This window comes from Amblyraja radiata, chromosome 37, assembly GCF_010909765.2.
Source record: "Amblyraja radiata isolate CabotCenter1 chromosome 37, sAmbRad1.1.pri, whole genome shotgun sequence".
NCBI lineage: Eukaryota > Metazoa > Chordata > Chondrichthyes > Rajiformes > Rajidae > Amblyraja > Amblyraja radiata.
The window spans coordinates 4,209,784-4,226,556 of NC_045992.1; positions in this window are offsets into that span (position 1 = coordinate 4,209,784).

Genomic DNA, 16,773 nt, shown 5'->3' on the forward strand with positions numbered 1-16,773 from the left:
CACTAGTCCATTCAAGATAGCTGCTGCAAATTTTCACAACAGTTGCCCATGTCTCATTGTATAAAACCCCTGTACCACGGTGCGAGTTCATTCCAAGAGCTCTCCCGAGTTTGCCCTGATTCGAACTCGGAGATTTACGGTAATGGCCACACGTCGGTACTCGGGGCTCTCGTGGACATTTTTCATCATGTTGAAAAATCTTCACGAGTCTTCCCGTGCTTACCTGCCGTTAGCGAGTCTTCCCGAGTACCTGCCGTTAGCGCTAAGAGACGTCCCCGAGCTCCGATGTACCCACTACGTTCATTCTCCGTGCTTACCATGAGTTTGATTTTTTTTAAACTCGGGAGAGCTCTTGGAATGAACTCGTACCATGGGACAGGGCTAGGAGACCGCTGCACTCTCTGTTCAAAGAGAATGGACTACCCTTCACTGTGTTTTACCAGGGAGCATCAGGCAGAGACCAAGTGGTTCTGCAAAGACCGAGGGCTTCCACACGGTGCCAGCTGCCACTAGATGTATCAGCGTTGCCTTGAATCATCTCAGGTAAAAGCAACACTTCATGGAAACAACAAGTGATTTCACGCTGGTTAGTGGCAAGTGCCAGCAACTCATGTAGGTTCGTGCCCCATTTAATGGCAGCTGTTTCAATGTTTCATTCTGCCTTGCCAGCTACATTTAACCCATCGCAACAAACCAAAATCAATTCAACAACTGGCAGGAGGCTAAATAACGTCGGCTCCACCTTTCCCAACTCTACAACCCACTGATGTCCTTCCAGCTTTGACTGTGCAATTGCAATTTCCATCTTATTGCCTTTGGCATGTATGTCTTCAATCTGTGTAAGACCTAAGCTCTGGAAATCCCTTCCGTAGCTACTTGCCTCTTCAGCTTTTCTCCTTAAGCATGGTCTTTAAAACCTATCTTTCCTGGAAAGCTCATTACAAGGTTCAGTTTCCCATCCTGTGAGGCTCCTCAAGGGTGTTTTATAGTGGCATATTGGTGCAGCTCACAGAGCTCCTGCCTTATAGTGCCAAAGATCCCAGCTTGATCCTGACCTCAGGTGCTGTCTGCGTGGAGTTTGCACGTTCTTCCTGTGATTGCGTGGGTTTCCTCTGGGTGCTCCAGTTTCCTCCCACTTCTGGGCTTGTAAGTCAATGTCCCTCTATTAATTTCCCCTTGTGTGTGTGGAGTGGATGTGAAAATGGGATAACATGGAACTAGTGTGAATGGGTGATTGATGGTCAGCATGGATTTGATGGACTGAAAGGCCTATTTCCATTCTGTCAATTAATTTATTCAATCAAATCTAGTTAAAAGCAACCAATAAATGCAAATTCCTCTTACATATTTCAGGAATAAACTAGCATTGAAATGTAAACTTGGAAAAATTACTCACAAATTATGAATATTTTTTCTGTCTATCTTACTTGCTTATGACTACCCATACTTTCAATGTGATTGGCCATTTAATGCAGAAAGAACAAGATTAACAAAATGTTTCCTAATAAAACCAGGTTAGTATATCAGATTTGGACCAGTAATAGCCCTGTCCCACGGCACGAGTTCATTCCAAGAGTTCTCCCGAGTTTAAAAAAAATCAAACTCGTGGTAAGCACGGAGAATTAACGTAGCGGGTACATCGGAGCTCGAAGAAGTCTCTTAGCGGCTCGTACCGCTAACGGCAGGCACTCGGGAAAACTCGCTAATGGCAGGTAAGCACGGGAAGACTCGTGAACATTTTTCAACATGTTGAAAAATGTCCACGAGAGCCCCGAGTACCGACGAGTGGCCATTACCGTAAATCTCCGAGTTCGAACCAGGGCAAACTCTGGAGAGCTCTTGAAATGAACTCGTACCGTGGGACAGGGCATTGAGGCCTTTAAAAAGATCCCAAATGCAAATTAGAAATTGGCAGTTATTTTTGTTTTAATTTATTCATGGGAAACAGCCAACTTTAGCCAGGTATAGTAAGAAAGAACTGCAGATGCTGGTAAAATCGAAGGTAGACACAAAATTCTGGAGTAACTCAGCGAGACAGGCAGCATCTCAGGAGAGAAGGAATGGGTGACGTTTCGGGTGGAGACCCTTCTTCAGACTGATCAGTCCCCAACATTTTGTGTCTATCTTTAGCAAGGTCTTCATTTATCATTCATTCTTTATTGCCCATTGAATTGCCCATGGAAATATCAAAGACTGGAGGGCATTGCTTTAAGGAAAGAGGGCCAAAGTTTAAATGAGATGTGCCAAGCAAATTATTTACACAGAGAATGATGGGTGCTCTGGGGTGTTGATGGAACAAATACAATATTGACATGGGCACATGAATATGCAGGGAATGGAGGGATCTGGATCATATGCAGGAAGAGGAGATTAGGTTAACTTGATCATGTTTCGCACAGACATAGTGGGCCAAAGGACCTGTTCCTATGCTGTACTGTTCTATGTTTCAGTTTAGTTTATTGTCACGTGTACCGAGGACAGTGAAAACCTTTTGTTGTCTGCTAACCAGTCAGCAGACAGACAGACAATACATGATTACAATCGATCCATTTACAGTGTATAGATACATGTTATAGGAATTGAGTATTTGCTGGGCCACCGGAGAGAACAGATAAATATCAACCATATCTCATATTATGTTAGGTCCGGAGTCACATCCGGATTCCTTTATATCGCCTATGAATCCTCAATACCCCGTGCCATTGAGGGTTTGCTAATATTGCCATTCTTGCCTTTCACACATCATCCTTGAAATCTTATTGGATTATTTTTCAAATGTGGGAAGAATAACATCGTATTAGTGTAGACACAAGAAACTGCAGATGCTGGAATCTTGAGTAAAAGACAAAGTGCTGGACTAACTCAACAGGTCAGGCAGCATCCGTGGAAGGAATGGATAGACAATGTCTCTAAGAAGGGACCCTACCAAAAACGTCACCTATCTATTCCTCCCACAGATGCTGGCTGACCTACTGAGTTACACTCTGTGTTTTGCGATAGTATTGGTGTATGTGGGTGCTTGATGGTCAGCACAAACCAGAGGGGCCTAAGGGTCTGTTTTGCTGCTGTTTGTTTCAACAACTCAGCTGTGTGAATAGAAGAGCTTATAAGGGGCGGCACAGTGGCACAGCGGTAGAGTTGCTGCCTTACAGTGCTTGCAGCTGCCAGAGACCCGGGTTCAATCCCGACTATGTCTGTACGGAGTTTGCACGTTCTCCCCATGACCGCATAGGTTTTCTCCATGATCTTTGGTTTCCTCCCACACTCCAAAGACGTACAGGGTATGTAAGTTAATTGGCTTGGCATATGTGTAAATTGTCCCTAGTGTGCGTAGGATAGTGTTAATGTGCGGAGATCGTTGGTCGACGTGGACTCGGTGGGCTGTTTCCGTGCTGTATCTCTAAAACTGAAACTAAAAACTAAAAGAACTCTCCAGTGAGAATGTCACGGATATGTTGTCTTATTTTTTTGAACCATGGAAAATAAGACATCTTTTATTATTTTTTAAATGTATTGTCTTGCAGAGATAACAGTTGACTGATGAATGATGGCAACCAGATTGAGGACAACCTCTCTCGAATCAAAAGCAGATTTCCAGCCCGCGAATTGAAAACTGCTGATGTCTCACATCTAATTCCAGAGAGGATCAGCCTTCCAACCAGTGCCTTAAGATTCCTCTGTCTTCCTACACAATCAAAGACCTGGATACACTCAATCCATCAGGAGAAGAAAATACACAACTCCCCCCACTTTATTGTCAACTGGAGGCTTTAGATGCTCTAACAAATGTTTCAATATCTGTGCGTGTCAGTATGATGTTAGCCAGTCAGGTAAAATGAACTGCACTAAAAAAAATTAAGATGATAAATAGAACAGTAGCATGGTTAAATGCCTTTCAAGCTGTAAAGCCTTCACCATTTTATCCATTCATTAACTTGTTCATTCATACATGCATGATACTCAGTTTTATCATATTAAATGTCTCTTTCAGCACCAACTGCTGACAGATTATAATGGAACTGTACAAAAAAGTATGAAATAGATGTTGGAAATCTTGGAGTTAAAGCGTAGAGTTGTGATGGACATTTTACCTTTAAGCTTAAAACTGCGTTGATCAATAGCACCACAATTAAAGTCTCAGAACTTTATTTTTTATTTTAATATGCCTGATGGGTCATTCTAACGATATCATACTTGTTTGAAATGCTGTTGTTATTTCATCCAGAACGATTGTCCTCTTTAACGTGTGTTTTCCAACAATTATAGACACTTGTGGGATTTGGGGAATTGTAATGCCAACTCCTGCTTACTCAGAATGAACAGAGCAGAGCCAAATGCATTAAACCTCTACCACAAGGGGAATATTACAGAATTTATGAGGCCCATAAATACCGAGATATTGAAAAGATGCAGTTCCTCACTTCTAATCACAAAAACACAAAGCAAACAATAGTTTCTAAGTAACTTCTCCCTATCATTACCAATTGAATGGTTTAGACACAGCCTAACAAAGGGCCGCTTGCCATGGCAATATTTATCCACTCTAGTCAGTGTCAGGTATTAAACATGCCCACATCTGATGAATTGTCAGAAATACCACTTTCAAGTTGATGTAGAGGTGCTACCTGTAACAATAGAGGCAAAAGATAGACACAAAAAGCTGGAGTAACTCAACAGGTCAGACAGCATCTCTGGAGAAAAGGAATAGGTGATGTTATGGGGTCGAGACCCTTCTTCAGCAAAAGGTTCTATGGCTAAATGTTTAAGAAGGAACTGCAGATGCTGGAAAATCGAAGGTAGACAGAAATGCTGGAGAAACTCAGCGGGTGCAGCAGCATCTATGGAGCGAAGGAAATAGGCAACGTTTCGGACCGAAACCCTTCTTCTGACTGAAGAAGGGTTTCGGCCCGAAACGTTGACTTCTTCTCTGGAACTGTTATGCTGAGAAACTCTCTTAGTTTCACCTATTACACTTGTGCATGGCCCGAAACGTTGCCTATTTCCTTCGCTCCATAGATGCTGCTGCACCCGCTGAGTTTCTCCAGCATTTTTGTCTACCAAAGGTTCTGTGCCAATGCTTGAACACTAGGGCTTCATCTGCTACTCTTGTACCGAGAGTGATTTATTGGTCTTTTGTATTGTTTGCTCCTCGCGGCCCTGGGCACGAACAAGGTGGATGAGGTTATGGCGTGGTTAGGAGTCAGCAGGTAGGACATTGTGGGCATCAGAGGCTCTTGGCTGGAAAAGGATCAAAATTGGGAGCTGACCATCCATGGATACATATCCTATTGAAAAGACAGGCATATAGGCAGAGAGAGTAGGGTTGATCTGTTGCCATTGAAATCTAATCCTTATTGAAAAATGATCTGGGATAAATTCTGTAATATTCAGATAATCAGATACATTTTGTAATATTCAGAGGATGTAGAATCCTTGTGCAAGGGTAAAAAGACCATGATGGGAGTTATATACAAGCCTCGAATAGTAGTCAGGATATAGGATACATATTATATCAGGAGATAGAAATTGCATGTAAGAAAGGTATTTTTACAGTGGCCATGGGGATTTCAATATGCAGGTAGATTTGGAAAACCAGGTTGGTATTGGGTCCTAAGAGAAGGAATTTGTAGAGAGCCTTTGAGGTGGCTTTTTAGAGTAGTTTGTGATCGATGTTGTGTAATGAACCAGATTTGATTGGCGAACTTAAGGTGAAGGTGCCCTATGAGACTGTGATCAGAATATGATAGAATCCAACCTGCAGTTTGAGAGAGGGAATCTGAAATTGCATCTATCGGTATTACTGTTGAGTGAAGGTAACTACCGAGGCTTGAGGGTAGAGCTGGCCAGTTGATTGGAAGTGGTCCATAGCAGAAATTATGGTGGAGTAGCAATAGCAGGAGTTTCCGGGAGTAATTTGGAAGACGCAGGATTGTTTCATCTCAAAGAGGAAGAAACATGCTAAGGGGAGAATGAGATGACCGTGGATGACACAGGAAGCCAAAAATAGCATAAAACCTAAAGAGAAGGTATATAATATGGCAGAGATTAGCAGGAAGCTAGAGGATTGCAATGTTTTTAAAACCACCAGAGACACCTAAAAAGGCGATAAGGGGAGAAAAGATGAAATATGAAGATAAAATAGCCAATAATATTAAAGAGGATACTAAAAGTTTTTTCAGATATATAGAGTAAATGAGAGGCAAGAGTGGGCAGTGGACCACTTGAAAATTACGCTGGAGAAGTAGTCGGAGATTGACACAAAAATCTGGAGTAACTCAGCAGGTCAGACATCTCTCTGGAGAAAAGGAATAGGTGATGTTTCGGGTCAAGAACCTTCTTCAGACTGAGAGCCAGGGGAAAGGGAAACAAGAGGTATAGACAGTGATGTATTGAGATAAAGAACAAATTAATGAAAAATATACAAAAAAGTAACGATGGAATCAGGCCATTGTTAGCATTGTGCAAACATTAATCTTGTGGACGTAACTATCGCCCGTCCAAATAGTTGGGAGTCATACAGCAGGGAAACAGGCCATTTGGCCCACCATGTCTATGCCGACCAGTTGTTATCCATCTGTATTAAACCCATCTTCCAGAACTGAGTCCTGAGATCCCTACACCGAGATGATTCAAATTCTCATCTTGACATTTCTTAAATGCTATCAGCAACTCTGCTTCTACCTGGACTTTGAAAGAGAAAATATTACCTGTTCCTTGAAGGTAGACAAAAATGCTGGAGAAACTCAGCGGGTGAGGCAGCGAAGGAATATCGCTCTATAGATGCTGCCTCACCCGCTGAGTTTCTCCAGCATTTTAGTCTACCTTCGATTTTTCCAGCATCTGCAGTTCTTTCTTAAACCTGTTCCTTGACTTCAGTGTATATGTTTTGGGGTTGGTTTGTAAAGGAGAGACAGGAAGGACAGTTAGGACCAGTGTTCTTGGATTAAAGAATGACATTTTAACTTAGACTGCCACTTTTAATCATGCTCAAAAATCTCCGCTCAAAGTGGATGGAGTGGATGTTGATTTGACCGTCAAGGAGGATTAAGCATGTTTGCTTGCACAGGATTTCACCTCCTTCCACTGAATCTTAATGGCAGTAAAGACTTAACATCATGAAAGGGCAGCAAGTTTACAAACAGTTACCACTTTGATGTAAATGCTCCTCTTAAGAAGTGAAAGTTTGCGAGTGAAAGAGCCAGAAATGGCAACCTTGAAGTAAGGAATGTTGACGGATCGTTTCAGCTCATTGTTCATATCTCACCATAAACGGAGCAGCAATGACATTGTCTTCAAGAATCTCATGCCCAGAGAAATATTATCCTTGATCAATAGATACAAGCAAAACAGAAAAGCTGAAAGGTGAATTATAGCCAGGTCGTGCACATGATAAGGGAATAACATTTGGCGCCAGGTAAAGCCAGCAAAGACCGATCAAGGATAGTCTGATGGTCACCAAAGAGGTAGATAGCAGTTCAGTACTGCTCTCTGGTTGTGGTAAGGGCCTGTCCCACTTTCACGACCTAATTCACGACCTTTTTTACTTGTGGACATTTTTCATCAGGCTAGAAAAACACCCCGACCTACTTGATGCCACGTGTACCTACGACTAGCATCACGACCTCCCTACGAGGTACCTACGACCTCCTACGACCTCGCTGTGAGTATGAGTCAAGAGCAAACTCAGCAGAGGTCGTGAATTAGGTCATGAAGGTGGGTCAGGCCCGTTAGGATGATCCAGTTGCCTGATAACAGCTGGGAAGAAACTGTCCCTAAATCTGATGGTGTGCATTTTCACAGTTTTATACCTTTTGCCTGATGGGAGTGGAGAAAATAAGGAGTGGCCAGGGTGTGACTCATCCTTGATTATGCTACTGGCCTTGCCGAGGCAGCGTGAGGTATAAATGGGGTCAATTGAAGGGAGTAGGAAAGAATTGCAGAGGCTGGTTTAAATCGAAGGTAGACACAAAATGCTGGAGTAACTCAGCGGGACAGGCAGCATCTCCTAAGAGAAGGATTGGGTGACGTTTCGGGTCGAGACCCTTCTTCAGATTGATGTCAGGGGAGTGAGTGCCCATCAGTCTGAAGAAGAGTCTCGACCGAAAACATCACCCATTAATTCTCTCCAGAGATGCTGCCTGTCCCGCTGAGATACTCCAGCATTTAGTGTCCATCTTCAATAGAAGGGAGGTTGATTTGTGATATGGTCTTTGCTACGTCCACAATTTGCTACAATTTATTTCGGTCTTAGACAATAGACAATAGAAATTAGACAATAGGTGCAGGAGTAGGCCATTCGGCCCTTAGATCCAGCACCGCCATTCAATGTGATCATGGCTGATCATCCCCAATCAGTAGCCCGTTCCTGCCTTCTACCCATATCCCCTGACTCCACTATTTTTAAGAGCCCTATCTAGCTCTCTCTTGAATGGTTCTTGGATGGAGCTGTTCCCAAACCAAGCTGTGATGCATCCTGATAAAACTGGATAACATGCAAACAAAAGCCTCTCACTTCACCTTGGTACAGGTGACAATAAAAAATAAAATAAACTAAACTGCATTAAACTAAACTAAACAGCTTTGACAAAGAAAATACTAGCTTTCAACGATGGAGAGCTTTGAGGAAAATGGCACTATTTTGCGACAAGGATGCCTGCTGGTGTCAAGGTGTACGGAAGGGTGGGGAGGCAGAGGATTTGGACTGGAATGGAGCAGAGGCAGAGAAAGGTGCCCAGTGGGTAGGAAAGAAGCATTCAGCAAAGGAGAGGAGATCACAGAGGGTTAAACCCTTCCTCCTCAAACAAGGTTAGTTGCCTTAATGTTGTGGTAGAAAACCAATGGGAGTGAACAAGAAATTATACAGCGATATTAATAAAAAGTGAAAGATATGTGAATCAGCTGTACTGAACAGTGCTGTGATAACAGCTCCTTGAAACACCCGTATGATGGGGAATTGAATCGAGTAGCACATCCAAAATGATGAGTATTCAATACAGATCGAGGTTTACAAAATCACATTCTTTAGTTCTGAAGATTAGATAAATTAGCTTCATCAGGCTTTCAGACAAAGTAGAAAAGGAATCATTAGGCCCTGTAACCCACTTTATCGACCCATAAGCTACTCATAACTACATCATCTGATATACATAAGATGCAAATGGAAGTTGGCGGTGGGGGGGGGGAAGAGGGGAGAGGGGAGAGGGGAGAGGGGAGAGGGGAGAGGGGAGAGGGGAGTGGGGAGAGGGGAGAGGGGAGAGGGGAGAGGGGAGAGGGGAGAGGGGAGAGGGGAGAAGGGAGAGGGGAGAGGGAAGAGGGGAGAGGGGAGAGGGGAGAGGGGAGAGGGGAGAGGGAGAGGGAGAGGGAGAGGGAGAGGGAGAGGGAGAGGGGGGGGGGGAGGGAGGGGGGGAGGGGCAGGGGGATAGGTGGGGGGAGAGAGGAAGGGGGAGAGAGGAAGGGGGGGAGAGGAGAACAAGGGGGAAGAGGAGGGGTAAAATAGGTGGGGAAGGGGAGGGAGAGAGAAAGGGAGGGAGAGGGAGTGATAGAGGGTGAGGGAAGGCGGGAGGAGGGAAGTGAGAGAGGAGGGGGAGATAATAGGGAGAGGAAGAGAGGAGAGGGAGAGGGGGAGTGGGAGAGGGAGAAAGGGAGGGGGATGGGGAGAGAGAAGGAGGGCGGTTCATCATTTACCTAATCTCTATTGTGGAGGAAGCTAAGGAGGTCCTTGACAAATCCTGAAAGGAAATCACATTTAACAAAACTATCTAGTGTATACACGGAATTGGTACTTTCAAATGTTACAGGACACTTGCTTATTCATACAAGACTAACGTGTGATACTTCTGTAAGAATGGAATCCTGTACACTGAAAATTCATGGATAGAACATCCTCAGCCAAGTGCCTAGAGCATGCTAAATACCCACCCCTTGTGGAGCACACTATATTGTATCCAATGCCGATGGAGTGTTAAATTAGAATCACCACTCTAATGCACAGCAGGAGTTTAAGTAATGCCAAAGGAGTTGGATTTGATTGTGAACTCAAGGCTGCATCAATGGAAAGAACCCAAAACAAACTCACAATTACTTATTCCAACATCATATTTGCTTGTTGAACCAATCTGAGTTGTTGCTTATCTCTGTGTACTGGGAATCGCACACATGACCTAAAATGGCCAAACCACACAACATACCTGGGACCGTAAGAGAGGCAAAAGGGAATATACTCAGAAACGCTCCCAATTCATCACCGCATTTCACCAGAGCAAGGCACAATACTCTCTGAAGTGTGGTAAGAGTACAGTGACAATGGAGACACAGGAGACCACAGCAGCTGGAGTCTGGACTAAAGAATGAACAGCCAGAGAAACCAGGCAGGGTCAGGCAACATCTGTAGAGGGAAATGGACAGTCGGTTTCAGGCCAAAACCCTCCCTCTGGATGGAAAGACTGGAGGGGAGACAGGCCGCTTAAAGAGGTAGCAAATGGGCTGGTTAGACAATGGAATTGGTTAAGTTATTAGGTTGCTATTCCACAGGTCTGCAGGATAGTGATCACAAAACACTATCTCTGTGGATTGTCACCTTGTCGTGGTGGAGAAGCTTGTGTGGACCTGAGATCCTGAGAGCGATGCCGTCTGGAGCTATGCTCCTGGTAGGGCCACCCATGGCGGTAAGGACGAGAGGGAGGTCTCTGACAAAGACCAATCCAACCAAGACCTCAATGGTGGAACAGGCGGAGGATGAAGGCTGACCTTAGTGGAGCGTCACAACGGCTGGGCAGGCGGATGAAGGCTGCAGCAGAAAAGGGTCTTCGGTCGTCTAGGACTCCATGCCACTGGATCCTGACCCAGATCTGTCAAGGACTGTGGGGTGGCTGTCTGTGCACCATTCTCCCAAAACAAAGTCAAGCACAGGTGTTCTCCTTATAGGGAATAGCACCCTGGAGACACCCATGGTCAGCCATGACCGAAGATCACAAAAATGCTGGTTTATCAGAAACATCCTGTTCATCACTGAGGTGGTGTTTTTTAAAGATAATTCTTCAAAAGATGTTGGAAGAACAGCTTCTGAATATTTTTAAGGCAAATGTGGGTGTATTATGGGGAACTAATTAGGGGTAAAGTTGCCGTGGATATATGGGAAAGTGGGGACTCATCTGCTCATGATCTTATTATGTGGCGGAGCAGGCTTTAGTGTTGCCTACTCTTGCTCCTAATTCATTTGCATATGACGGAAATTATATCTTTTCAGTTTTCTAATTAATAATTAAAAGGTAGTAGGACAGGTACATAGATTGGAAAGATTTAGAAAAATATGGGCCAAATGCAGGCAAATGGGAGTGGCTCAGGTAGGCACTTTGGTCAGCATGGGTGAGTTGGGCTGAATGGCCTGTTTCATAGATAGAGTGTGGAAACAGGCCCTTTGTCCCAAACTTGCCAAAACCCGCCAACATGTCCCAGCTACACTAGTCCCACCTGCCTGCGTTTGGTCCATATCCCTCCAAACCTCTTCTATCCATGTACCTGTCTAACTGTTTCTTAAACTTGCTGTATAACTCTATATTTCTGCCTGTGTGGGCTCTCTTAGGGGCAGGGAAGTGCACCATATCCCTCTCTGTCCTCCTTAATGATGAGTTGACCATACATGAGATTGTCCATAAGGAGACCTTACCCCCAAACTCAGCACACTGCCCACTTCTGCAGCAATGCCAGCAGTCAACAGATGATGTTCTTCCTTGAAAGATACCAATATAAGACAATGCCTGATGCAGATATTTCATTGAATCCCAACTCTGAGTATATTCTTGACAATCCAACAGCAAGCAAACAAAGTTGACTTAAGCTACAGCCAACTGCACCCTTGATCTACTGAGATTCTGACATGATGACTTGTTTTGCAGAGCTACAGGACTGGTCCATGACTGCTTATTTGCAGGAGTTATTGGGTCACCCTGCTTATATTGCAGATAGATAACATTCCCCACAGGTGGATGTTAGTACTGGGTCTCAGCACATCCACAGGTGGATGGCTGAGGGATTCCACCACATAATAGATCATCACATAGGTGAGCATTTTTAACAGGCATTTTTTTCCCTCATCAAAGTGACATGTTCATTCAATCACAGGAGATTATTCTATCCACCACGGTAGCCATCTGCTACTGCGATAAACAATTAGTAATCGCAACATTTATGAATCATCTAGACGAGCCTTTGAATTGCAAAGGCACAGAAAACTTCGGACCAAACATTGGAATATAGGCTTGCAGTGTGTGTCTAACTGAGGATAGGCTTAGACAGGTGGGCTGAAGAGCTGTTTCTGGACTGTATGACACTGTGAGTCCGCGAGGTTACATTTTGCTCCAGGTAATTTCATTACCGAATGAGAAGGCACGCAGATTTATTTGATGTGAAAGAAGAAACTGCAGATGCTGCTTTACTCCGGAGATAGACACAAAATGCTGGAGTAACTCAGCGGGACAGGCAGCATCTCTGGAGAAAAGGAATAGGTGACGCTTCGGGTCCAGACCCTTCTTCAGACTGAGTCAGGGGAGAGGTGATGCTGCCACCCGAAACGTCACCCATTCCTTCTCTCCGGAGATGCTGCCTGTCCCGCTGATTTACTCCAGCATTTTGTGTCTATCTTCAGATTTATTTTATAATTTGGGGGACTCGGTGGGCTGAAGGGCCTTATTTCCATGCTATACAACTCCATGAGTCCAAAACAAAGCGTACGGGTTTTAATTCTGATGAAGAGCTGCTCTCAATGAGCACTTGTGTGGGAACGGATTTACCATTATAATTGTCACTAGAAGTTTGTTGCTTTATAAATTATGTTTAATTGGCAAAACGATTTGTTCCTTTGGTGGAGACAATTGAGTTTGTTCTCCTGGGTATAGCACAGTTCTTAACCAATCAAACTTTCCCTGGATATCCATGTTGTAATTGTTAGTTTCAAGTCAGTTCCTTGGATTTAAAATATGCCATCCGGTGATCTCAGTGCACTGGGGCTACTTTTGCAGATGGGCCATCTGTAAATATATTTCCGCAATAAAAATAAAATCCCTTTTAAAATTAAAATGATGTATGACAAAATATTGCAGATGTTCAGCTGGTAATGAGGGAAGGTACAATTGCAGCCTTGTCAATTTTAATAGTGACCTTGAAACGGCAAACATTCCCACAGCTACCCCTCTTCCATATTTGACATTACATTGTAATAGAACATTCAAACCGCTTGGCTAATAAACAAGTGGGACCAATTGTGGAGGTGTAGTGAGGTATAGTGGAGTTATAGCAGAGTAATGAAGGAGATTACAGGGGGTGGTAGACACTGTGAAATGAGCACTGAATCGACTGCTTCAGCTAAAGCATGATCTTCCCAAAAAGATCAAGTTCAAGTGAGTTTATTGTCATGTGTCCCTGATAGGACAATGAAATTCTTGCTTTGCTTCAGCACACAGAATATATTAGGCATTTACTACAAAACAGATCAGTGTGTCCATATACCATAATATAAATATATACACACATGAATAAATAAACTGATAAAGTCCATCACAGGTACTGACAACTCCACCATCGAAGGGATCTATGGGAGACGCTGCCTATATCATCAAGGCAGCCACTGCCTATAACATCAAGGACCACAGCACTCCCATATCGCTCCTACCATTGGGAAGAAGGCCAAGGAACCTGAAACCCATGAACGCCAGATTTAGGGATAGCTTCTTCCCAAAAACCATTAAGCTCTTAGTTTAGTTTAGAGATTCAGCGCGGAAACAGGCCCTTCGGCCCACCGGGTCCGCGCCGACCAGCGATCCCCGCACATTAACACTATCCTACACACACACTAGGGACAATTTTTACATTTACACCAAGCCAATTAACCTACAAACCTGTGCGTCTTTGTAGTGTGGGACGAAACCGAAGACCTCGGAGAAAACCCACGCAGGTCACAGGGCGAACATACAAACTCCGTACAGACAGAACCCATAGTCGGGATCAAACCAGGGTCTCGGGCACAGCATTGGCTGTAAGGCAGCAACTCTACCGCTGCGCCACTCTTGAGCACTATACAACACTAACCTTAACTAAGAACTTCTGTGGACTGTCTTTGGTTGCACTAAGGACTTCATTGCACTTGTATTGTGGTCAGTAATTTAATTAATTTGTATGTGTTGTTTATTATCTATGTGTGCTGTATGTGCAGACCTGTTATGCTGCAGCTACCGTAAGTAAGAATGTTATTGTTCCGTTGTTGTGATGATATAGTCAGCACTTGGAACTGGGGTTGGAACTCCAGTTAGCAAACGGCAGGATCAAGTGCAACTTGTGGCAGATGTGGGCAAGCAGAGCTATATCATCCCTCTTCAACTCCACATGTACGCATAAAGGCGAAACTACATGATAGATGCAGGGCCGATACACTTCCCAAAGAACCATGGTTGGTTAACAGATTGAAACTATATGCCTTCTAATATACTATGTAAAGGGCCTGACCCACTTTCAGGACCTAATTCTTGACCTTTTTTACTCGTGGACATTTTTCATCAGGCTAGAAAAAACGCCCCGACCTACTTGATGCCACGAGTCCCTACGACTAGAATCACGACCTGCTGCGACCTACCTACGACCTCTTACAACCTCCTATGACCTTGTGACGACCATGCTACGAGTATGAGTCAAGGGCAAACTCGGCAGAGGTTGTGAATTGGGTCGTGAAAGTGGGACACGACCTTAATTTGAACAAACATCAAGCCATTTCCAACATTATTTGGGGGAATCAGCTTATTGCAGGTCACATCAGGCCAATTTTTGTTTATATAACAAACTGTGGTTCTTTACAGGAGAGAAAGCAACCAAACACATTGTTGCTGCCTTTGACTTGTTCTTTTCATACCTTTCATTCATTTGTTCTGTGCACCTTTTCACATCTCTAGTTTCCCTCTCCCCTGACTCTCAGTCTGAAGAAGGGTCTGGACCCGAAACGTCACCTATTCCTTTTCTCCAGAGATGCTGTCTGGCCCGCTGATTTACTCCAGCATATTGTGTCTATCTTAAAAAAACTAAGCCATATTCATTCATCATCGTTGGAAACATTAGCGACGCAGTGGTGCTGGTTTCCAACGGGAACCGTGACGGACGCACCACACATCTCTGTCCTCCAGTTCCTGCGGACTTCCGCCGCCGGAAGTATAGGAGTTTGGTGTGTGTGGTTTATCACCATTCCTTACAATGCTACAATGACAGTGATCGCAACTTCTACTGAAGTGTGGATGGCCGTTGGCTCGTTAGAAGCTCATCCGCCCTTTGGCAGGTCTTGTTTTTGGTCCTGCTGGGGGTCCACAGCCCCCTCCTCACCTGGCAAACCAGGTGGGGAAGACGGTTTAGTCACCGACTATCCGACCATGGAGCAGGTAGCACGGGATTACATGGTACCCGTGGTGGGGGAAACTCACCCCCAACCTTACCTGAAACAAACCATATGAGAGACAGCAACGTCTGGATGAAGAGATAAAAATTGAGGTGTGTGCTGGATGAAAGAGGATAAAGGGATGGAAGTCATTAGGAGGCAATTCCAGAGAATAGGATTGGGAAAGCAAAGGACTGCCTGCAATTAACATAATGGATATTCAAAAGATCAGGGTACAGGACTGCCATTGGTTTGCTTTTCGATTCAGGTTCATGCAGTTGAGAGAGAAAAAGATCAATGGGATGGGAACGGACTGAATGGACAAGTCTGGCAGTAACCAAGGCATCAGGATCCTGATGATCTAAGTCCATCATTCTAACAGGGTGTTGTGATAGTACCTGCATCAGCTACCTCCTCTGGGTGATTGGAATGAGCTGCCGGTAGATATAGTTGAGGCAGGTACTATTAGTGTATGGGGAACATTGGTCGGCATGGACTCCATGGGCCAAAGGGCCTGTTTCTGCATTATGATTCTAAACTAAAATCAATTGGACAGGAACATAGGATAGGCTTAGCAGGATATGGGCGAAATGCAGGCAGGTGGGACTAGTGTGGATGGGGCATGTTGGTCGGCGTGGCGTGGGCATGTTGGGCCAAAGGGCCTGTTTCCATGCTGTATGGCTCTATGACCTGGTGCTGAGACACCTCTATGACACTCCAGGGGTAGAAACAATGGCTCGAGCAAGCACAGAGTAACATTGAGGAGGAATAAGCATTACGTACAGGCAGAGTAGATTAGTTTAACAATGGTGTACAGCATGGACATTGTGGGCTGAAGGGCCAGTTCTTGTGCTGAGCACTTCTATGTTCCATCACCGATCAGTGTTCAACAGGGTGAAAATTTCTGTTGTCATCTCCATTGGCTCATTGCAAGAGTTAAACTGAACCACTTTGTTGTGTCCACACAAATGTTGGTTACCAATTCAAATCAATCATTTGTTTTAAACCTACTTGTGAGGTGGTTTAAAAATGATTGATTGAAAATAAACTGGCCTACAGCATGTGCAGGCAGGCAGAACCAATCCTGATCGATTTAGCTGAAGATGATTGATCAGCTGTTTAATCTGGCAGCTGCTTTATTGACAGGGCTGTGAACAAGTCATTGTCTCATTTCAACAGGGGCCAGGTCGGGGATTTACAAATCTAATCCCAATCCCTCCAAAAACACAACCTTTTATCCTTCTTCACAACTAAATTCGCATATCACTGTGCCTTAATTGGTACAGGTGACAATAAAAGACCTTTGAAACCCGATCCATCCCATCATAACAGTTCGACAAAATGGAAAATAACCAGTTTTCTTC